This window comes from Pteropus vampyrus, unplaced genomic scaffold (assembly GCF_000151845.1).
Source record: "Pteropus vampyrus isolate Shadow unplaced genomic scaffold, Pvam_2.0 Scaffold394, whole genome shotgun sequence".
Classification (NCBI taxonomy): Eukaryota; Metazoa; Chordata; class Mammalia; order Chiroptera; family Pteropodidae; genus Pteropus; species Pteropus vampyrus.
In genome coordinates this window covers 13530-21515 of record NW_011889175.1, presented here as the reverse complement: position 1 = coordinate 21515, position 7986 = coordinate 13530, and the positions used below count along the sequence as shown (strand labels likewise).

Below are 7986 nucleotides of genomic sequence, written 5' to 3'. Positions count from 1 at the left end.
ATGTTAGGTAAATCTAGATGAGAGAGAGAGAGAGAAAGAGGGAGAGAAAGTATGTGTGTGCACATGCGTGTGCCCAGGGGGCAGATGAGGGTTAGAAAAGAGACAGGTCTGCCCGCAGATGACTTTGAATGTGTGCAGAGATTTCAGTATAGGGAACGTTCAGAAACATAGCCGTTTGGGGGGTGGGAGAATGAGATTAGGGAAGGCCTCAAATGCCAAGGTTGGTTTATAGGCAAAGGTGCTTGGCAAAGGCTGATCCGTGGAAGGGAAATCGTCTGGACTAGAGGCAGGGAGTCCAGGGAGGAGGCCAGGGGAGAAGGAGGGTCTGGCTAATGGAGGGAAAGGAATGGGTGCTGGTGCCCTGTGCTTCTATGTGGTGATCTGGAGCCCTGGGCCTCCACCTTCTCAGGGCTCCCTTGTGAGATCAGTGTCTGTTCAGGCTTGAAGCCCCCATGCACTTGGCTGGGGGCTCATCGATGAGCCTGGCCCCTTGTGAGCTGATTCCTAATTCAGAAGCACACTGGGATTTTGAGGTGAACACAGTCTTCAGGCTTATATATGGAATCTGGGAATTGAAGTACAAGTTAGGAATCGGTGCTACAGAATCACACACATTCTCACTGTTCCAAACAGGTGGACTTGCAGGTCCTTTTGCTTATTCGTTCAGCAGGCATGGCTTTTCATCGGTCTGTGCTGGTCATCGGGCAGGGTAGGAGGGCTGGGGAGCAAAAACTGAATCGGACTTACATGGCTGTACTGGAGGAGGTGTTTGCTTCACGTAATTACGGAGAGTGGGTCGCTAAGAGCTCTTTCTCCACTTTCCAATCAAAAACATAACATTAGTCATGCTACCTTTGAAGTCCTTCAACAGCCTGTTGGCCAGTTGGCTCAAGAATGTGCACTGATTGAGAATTATAGAGAAAATTCCTGGCACAGCTAGTTGATGTGGCTCTTTTAGATAGAAATGGCAGATTTGTTTCCTGTGGGCATCCCACGTGGGAATTAGGGACAGACAGAAATGGCCAGAGGGCAGGGCTCACAGGCACAATGATCAGACAGGCAACTTGAAACACCAAAGCAAGATACACACCAATGTGGTCTCTCACTCACTCATATTTTTATTGAGTGCCTATTCTGGGTTAGGTCCTGCTATGCCCTGGGGATTTAAAGATGGATAGGACATGGCTTTGAGGAGCTCTGCTCAAGCTGGAAGAACAAAATAGGATCAGACCAGTGGAGTTCAGTGTGAAATGATCCCACCACAAGGTGGTGGGAGACACCAGATGCCGTGGAGATTGGAGACCTTGAACTCCAGGGGAATCAGACAATGCGTCTTTGTGTCCACACTCTATGCTGGGCTAAATAAATTCATTAGGCACTTATGGAATGGATGAATGAGGTAATGAATGAACAAATGCAGAAGAGATGTCCTGGAAGGCTCCTCAAAAGGTTGATGTGTGAACTGAATTTGAAGTTCATGTAAGGTTAGCTGGGGTTGGGGCCAGGGGGGTGATTGTCCCAGAGAGAGAGGACAGTAGAAGAGAATGTAGAGGGTGACACATTTGAAACAGATGGCACTGAACCCCAGCCTTCAGTTTTAGGTTACCACAGTGGGGCACGATTAGATCTGGAACTCGCGTGATGCTACGTGTGCTTCCTAAATGTATAATCTGTATAATCGTGATGCTGTTTGGTATCTACCAGACCTTTGGAACACCTTACTGAAGTAGCAATTATAGTTATTTCTAACCTGTTATTTCAAAAGCTTGGCACACTTGGTATAGGGAGAAGTGGATTGACAAGTTAGCGGAGGCATATTTGGGTCACTGACTTGTCTGTTTTTAGTAATAGTTGAGCATGGGGTTCAGATACAAGTATGTCTTTACTCAGCTAACTGGCCGTCATTTGCTGGGATTTCATCTTTCACTCATGCGGTAACACGTGACCATTCAGTGAACGTCTCTCAGCATCAGCTTCCTCAGCTCCGAAGTGGAGCCAAACGAGTCACCTGATTTACCAGGAGAATCCTGTGCAACGCTGTCTCTAGGAAATGAAACTCCTCTGAATCCAGGAGGGGTCAACCTCCAGGAATCTGATGGTGTCGCCCACAGCATAAGATGGTTTCGAAGTCTGTTGTTTTATCTTAAAAATTACATGGGTTTGTATTCTATGCCTCTGTATAGCTATGTTTGCTTTATTTTTGCATATTTTAGATGACTTATAGTGAGCAGGGCTGGGACTAAGTTGAGGAGAGTAAGGCACACTTGACTTGGGCCCAAAATTTAAGGGGACACTAGAGAATCTCAGTCATCAAAATAAATAACATGTTAAAAACTCAAACTGGCCAATTGGCCCTCCCTTTCTGTAAATAAAGTTTTATCAGAACCAGTTGCAGGATTAGGATGAGGCAGGCGAGTCAGGGTTATGTAAATGGAGAACGAGATCCTGTCTTTATTTAAAAAGTTATGATATTTTGTTTGTCCTGGGTCTTTTGGCATTAATTTTGATTTTTAAAAATAATGAATTAAAATTAAAGATAATGAATTAAAATGATCACTCAGTTTTTTGGGTTCCTCTTAAATTCTGTGCCTTAAGAGAGTACCTCACTTGCCTCACCCTAGCCCCAGCTAGGGTGATAACCTTTGCTCCCTTCCCCTGAAACTTGGAAGTGAATGGATCTCTAGGAGGAAGCTGCATGTTACTCCTCTGGCTTCGTGGCGTCCCGGAGCATATTTCATACATGTCTGGAGAAGCATTGAGAGCCATGAGATCCTCAACAGGAGGCCAGGTGTACAGGGCCTCCCCGAAGACAGTGGCCTGGTCGGTCTCTATCCTGTTAACAAACTCACCTGTGGCTTTTGGGCCATCCTCTTCAGCAGCCTGGTCTTCACCTCTCTTTCACCAAAATGAGGGCGTGGGCACAGATTATCTTTATTAAGGCTCAGTATCCTGTGGTTCTCCGAAGCCATTCCCCTGTGGACACTGGAAGCTAGAGACTGTGGCAGGCACGTTCCCCGTGCCAGACCTTCCTGTGAGTCAAGGACTGAGAAAAGGTCAGTGTGAAAAATCATTGGTGTTTAAAACAGAAGAGCTGAAGCAATGTCCTTGGGTGTGAGTGAGGGAGGAAATATTTATTGGTCTCTTAAAACTCTTTGGAGAACATATGGCTTGTCTAGGTATTGGAGGGGGCAGAGGGGAGAGTCTGTGCCTTCTCTGGGCTGGTGTGTAGGGTCGCGGGCAAGGGGCGAGGTCTCGCGGTAGGAAGGGAGGATGACACAGGCTAAATGGTAGGTATAAGGCATGCTTATAATATTTTAAAGCTGATCTGGGGAGATTTTTTGGAAGAGATGGACTTGCAGAATATGCTTCAAATAATGATGGTTAACATTATGAACCCAAAGAGGAGCCTGGGCTATCAGTCAGCATCCTAAAGGGAGATGGATGCTCTCAAATGGGAGAATTGAGGAGAGGTCAGTGAATGAAGTATTTATAACAGCTTGTGGAGGGTTGAGGGAAAATCAGTAAGGGATGGGGAAGCACTTTGGGGCTAGCAACACCGAGCAGCCATTACCACCCCAGGCCAGAACATCAAGGGAAGGAGGGTTTGCCAAAACCCAGAGGGAGCTGTCGTCGTGGATGAAGGCTAGCACCAGAGCTGTGACTTTCAGGACCAGAGTGCTACTGGAAGGGTGAACCCAGGGAGTCAGTGTCCTCTCACTTCTCTACTTCCACCCTCTGACCTCTTGTTGGCGCTTCCTGTGGGATGGGCCCGGGTGAGCATGTTCACACAAGTCAGCATCCCAGGGCCCAGAGCAGGGCGGGGAGTGGGTCTGGAGGGCACATGAGCAGAGGGAGAGACAGCCGCAGGAACGGAGGGAGCCGTGTCTGTGCACGTGATTGTGTGCTAAGGGAAGGAGGAGAGACAGAAGTCTCCGTTCACTGAGCCCCCATATACCTGCTCACTTCCTCTTCGCACCCTGGTGGGTAGCCATTATTACATCCATTTTTCTGGAGAGGACCGAAGCTGGACTTCCCAGTCAATCATTTTGACCAGCTGCAAAACCTGTGGGTGTTTCTGGTGGAGAGAGGAGTTTGACTCTCCCCTGGGGTAACTGCAGTGATTGTGCTGTGATCTCATTTCTGTTGTAGTGAGACAAAGCTCCTTGATGACTCCCGATTGAGAGATAAACATTTCCTTGAGGGCAGGGCACTGGGAAGGGGCCGGGCAGAGGATGCCTGCACACATGAGATGAGAGCATTAACACGGGTCCTGCAGCAACAGGGGGTGGTTAGCCGTACTCCGAGGGAACTTGGAGCCTGAATGGGGAAGGCTGGGGCTGACTCGGGGCCGGGCAGACCTTCGGGCCTGTGTTCCTGCGTGCGTGCCCCTTCATCCGAGCACGCTTCCTGAATGCCAGTGAGGTGCGCGGTCTGGCCGAAGGCTGAGGCTGTGCAGGTGAACCAGAGCAGCCCCGCGCCGCCGCCACACCTGCCTTCTCACCACAGGCACCATTTATTGAGCGCTTGTTAGGTTTCAGGCTCTGTGTTGAGTTCTGCAAGTCAATCAATGCATTAAATCCTTGCGACACCATGTGGGTCACTGTCATTTACTTATCGGGACATGGGCACGGAGAGGCTTATGTTGCGGTGAGAACAGGTAAGCACAACCTAGTGTGGGAGCAGTGCCGCCGTCATGAAGTTGCATGCAGACGTTCTTGCAGGGCGTGTGTCCTTGCTCAGGTTTCTTTGAGCTTTGGTTCCCACCGTGAGAAACCATCTCATTAGGCTGTTCTCAGGGTGAATGAGATGGTCCACAGGAAGCCTCTAGCCCAGTGCATGGTACATAGCAGCCTTGGATGCATGTCAGCTCTCGTACTATTGTTGCTTTAGTTACCCTTGTCATGCCATCTTTCTGACCTTTTTTCTCCTTCTGTTTTTTCTTTACCCTTTCCTAGCCCAAGGGCCTCTGTCAGTGCCTTCGAGTTTCCCCAAGCACACTGTCTTGAAAAGACTCCCCAGTGGCACTAGGTCTGTGAGATGTTTATCACCCTGTGTTCTTCCTGACTGGCCCATGCTGGGCTGGGGATGAGATCCCCAGAGATGGATGGGATAATGCATGTGCTCTTTCATTCATGCCAGGGGTGGGCTCCTTCCTTCCTTGGCTTCCTAGATAAACATTATGCAAGGGCCTGGGAGAACGACAGCTTCAGATCACACATTTTCACAGTTCACTGAGCACTGTGCCAGTGGGCTAACTACTTTTCTCTAGTTGTACAGATACGCACACTGCATCTCAGATTTAGAATGTGAGTAGGTCATTCAGCTCATCAGAAGGGAGGCAGGTCGGCAGCAAGTCTGTCTGGCACGGAAACTCTACTTCCTCCTTCTCACCGGACTGATAAGTTACTGTCCTCTTCCCTTGTTGGCCCTGTTTTCACGTTTGGTCTCTGTGAGGGGGCCCCTCCCCTTTGTCTCAGGGCTTCTGCCCAAGGCTGAGCAGGTAGGAGGTTGACTCTTCATGGGGACTGGCCTTGGTAAAGCTCTAAACAGAGGCTGCAGGAATCAGACCTAGGGAGGGAATACTACGAATAAAAAGAATAAGTTCAGCAGGCAGGACCCCAAGATGCAGGTGGACTCTGGAGGATGTCCTGATTGGCTCAGGACGGAAGGTGGGAGGAGCTGGGATATCTGCTAGCCCTGGTGAACATGTGCCGTCCTGTAGGCCAGAGGAGGCCGGGAAGAATCCGGGCCTAAGACAGTGCTGAATAAAGCGCTCAACCCTGTGGCGAAGACTTTTTATTAGCTTGTGCAGGTACAGATGTAGCAATTTTTAGAACAGGAGAACAATGACATATGCCCTGGAGGTACGGCGGCTCCGGCTATCCTGAGCAGTAGATTCCTATCTTAGCTGAAGTAAGGACTCTTACTCCCTCTCTCCACGCTGGGCCCAGAACCAAGGGAACAAGCGTCTGGCCTGCGTCGCTACAATTCCAGGGTTCTCACGTTCTTGTGCACCAGACTCACCTGGAGGGTTTGTTCAAAGCAAAACTTGCTGACATACATACATGAAGCTTGTGCATCACCAACACTGCATAGTCCCTGCCCTAAGTGCTTTACTAAGGTCTTCCAGAAGGGAGGACAGTTGGAAAGTTGTCATACACAGAAATTCAGCAAAGTCAGATTAGTGTTTTTTCTATTTCTAGAGCATATAACATATTGATTTTGCCAACAAAGGCCAAAATCACTAGATACATACAAAGTCAAACTTTAAGTTTTCACATGGCTCAAATGAGATATCTAATATGCATATAATTTAGAAATTGTAGGTCCTGGTCTTTGGTATTCATGATTATCATTATTACTGAACAAAAGAAGATGGTTCTGTGAATTCAATCTTAGTAGAATGATGCTACTACACTCTGTGTGTACGAATAAGCGTAAGTCATAGGTGAGAGTGACTCTTTTGTAGGGCTGCAAGGAGGACTGAATACAGGTAAACATCTGGCATCCTTCCTGGTGTGAAAAAGTCTCAGTATAGCTCAAAGCCAGATGAAGTGATGTGAGCTTGGGGGAGGCAGGAAAGGCTGTATCAAGGTGTGTGTATGTATACGCATGGCCTCCGGTTCTCTCACTGCTCTCAGTTGGGGAGGGACTCAGCCACTTGGCATATGGTTCCTGCAGATCAGTCACTTGAAACAAACATGTTGGTTTTCAGAGTTTCCTTGGGTGCATATTTCTCTACCCACACAGCACTATGAATATAGACTAATTACAAGCAGACTCTAAAAATGCATGATTATGTGGCAGCTGATTTACGGCATTCTTCTTTCCTCCATCCTCTGTCTGGGACTGGGAAATGAAAGAGCCGAGCTTTATCTGTTTAGATTCAGTGAGCCCTGGGTTCCTGTTAGCTGGATGAAGTTTTCCCAGGTTTTCCCAGCCCCCTCTTCAAAGCACAGCACTTGCTTAGCACCCAGGCTGGAGGGGAAAATAGTGTCCCTTCTCCTTCTGTTGTTTCTTTTCCTAGCAGCAAAACATAACTATGACAAATGACATTATTCAAGTATTTAGGTGTGTCTGTATGTCTGTGTTTAAAAATGGAAAGACCCAAGCCATCTACAGCCATGCTACCCCGAACACGCTTGATCCCATCTGACCTCGGAAGCGAAGCAGGGTCGGGCCTGGTTAGGACTTGGATGGGAGACCACCTAGGAAGACCAGTTGCTGTAGGCGTAAAAAAAAAAAAAAAATAAAAAAATAAATTAAAAAAACAAAAAAAACCCAGAAAAACAAGCGTTAGGAGACCTGGCCTTTAGGTCCTTGCTCTTGCACTGTTTTGCTGTGTGATCTCCGGCAATTCCCTTCTTCTCTCTGGGTCTCATGACAGGAGAGGATGAATTGGCTTTAACATTGAATGGTCTCTGAGCATGTATATACTTACTTTGGACCCCAGGGTTTTACCCAACTGGACGCATAGATGGAGAAAGAGGGGACCCAAGAGTTTATTTCGTCAAGTCATTTACTTTAATGATGGGAGGGTTAGAGGGAAGGGGAGGGGCTTGCGTTAGCATTGCCATGAGAGATACAGAGTCCTGTGTTCAGATCTCGGCTCTGCTGCTTAATCATCAAGGTAGAATTTTCCTTTCTCTCTTAGTTTTCTTATCTATAAAATGGGGGTGATAGCAATGCCTGCCTCATAGTGTTATTGTGGGGATTAAATGAGAGCAATTTTATCAGACAGTCTTGTCTGTACACCCCTTAAGGGCTGGACAGAATATTCCCCCAACCCAGTCATCTTGGTTCCTCAGATTTTAGCTCAGTGCTTGGCATGCAATGACCACTTATTAATAACTGAATAAAAAACAAGATCTACATATGGGGAAGGGGCTCTCCCCATGCCTGGTGGTTGGCGGAAGCTCACTGACATTCTGACTCTTCCACCTCATCAGGCTGGTGGCATCAGCCCTGGGCCTGGACAGAGACCAG

At 47.9% G+C, this 7986-nt stretch overlaps 1 pseudogene; it reads left to right on the top strand.

The window, feature by feature from the left end:
• Positions 1 to 7114: 7114 nt before the first annotated feature.
• LOC111731747 lies at positions 7115 to 7233 on the top strand (annotated as a pseudogene).
• Positions 7234 to 7986: the final 753 nt, after the last annotated feature.